We start from the raw sequence: 1,168 nt of genomic DNA, 5'->3' as shown, positions 1-1,168 counted from the left end.
CTTCCATCCCACCCCTCCCCTGCTCTAATGCAGACAATTTCTGAGGGAGATCATTTGTGATGCTGGTATTTGAACCACTGTCATGCTTGTAGTCACATAAAAGGCAGATGGCTACCACTCTCTAGCTACTCTCTCTCTAGCTGCTGAAACTATGTATTTTATTTTATTTTATTTTATTTATTTATTTTTTGCTTTTTGGGTCACACCCAGCGATGCTCAGGGGTTACTCCTGGCTCTGCACTCAGGAATTACTCCTGGCGGTGCTTGGGGGACCATATGGGATGCTGGGGATCGAACCTGGATCGGCCGCGTGCAAGGCAAACGCCCTACCCGCTGTGCTATCGCTCCGGCCCTGAAACTATGTATTTTAAATTCATTTCTTTTTTTTCATCGCTTCTAGGCCTTTTGGCTAAGATCAAGTGTAAATTCATTTCTTTTTTTTATTAAATTTTACTTCTCCACTTCGGATAAATTACTAACAAATTTTATGAAATAGGGCCTGGAGAGATAGAACCAGGCAGAGTGCTTGCCTTGCACAGGGTCGACTAGGTTCTACCTTGGGACCGACCCCACATGGTCCACCAATCTCTGCCAGGAATGATTCCTGAGCACAGCTGATTGTGGCAACAAATAATAATTTTATAAAATATGTAAGTCATTGCTCATTTTAAAATATTTTTAACTTTTGAATTTATGTTTATAGAAAAGTACAAAGTGCAGAGAATTGTCACACACCCATCACCCAGCTTCAGTTTCCCTTGATGCTTCATCCTTGTGATTGCACTGCACTGTCGCATTTTCGTCCCATTGTTCATCGATTTGCCCAAGCAGGCACCAGTAACGTCTCCATTGTGACACTTATTTTTACTGTTTTTGGCACATCAAATACGCCACGGGTAGCTTGCCAGGCTCTGCCATGCGGGCGAGATACTCTCAGTAGCTTGCTGGGCTCTCTTCGAGGGGCAGAGAAATCAAACTCTGCTGCGTGCAAGGCAAATGCCCTACCTGCTGTGCTAGAAAACTAACACTGGCACATCCCTACTGAACACTTCATTCATGGTTTCCCTAAATTTTCTTTTAATGGGTCTCCTGTTCCAAGATTCATTGCATTTTATTTAGTTCTTACATCTTAACCTATGACAGTTTCTCAGATGTCCCTTATATCTCA

The 1,168-nt window shown here is 42.9% G+C and overlaps 1 pseudogene; it reads left to right on the top strand.

Moving 5' to 3' along the window:
* The first annotated feature begins 389 nt into the window (after positions 1-389).
* On the top strand, positions 390-561 carry LOC129405172 (U2 spliceosomal RNA; annotated as a pseudogene).
* The last annotated feature ends 607 nt before the right edge of the window (positions 562-1,168 follow it).

This window comes from Sorex araneus, chromosome 5 (assembly GCF_027595985.1).
Source record: "Sorex araneus isolate mSorAra2 chromosome 5, mSorAra2.pri, whole genome shotgun sequence".
In the NCBI taxonomy this organism is placed as follows: domain Eukaryota; kingdom Metazoa; phylum Chordata; class Mammalia; order Eulipotyphla; family Soricidae; genus Sorex; species Sorex araneus.
This window is presented reverse-complemented; position numbering and strand designations above follow the sequence as displayed.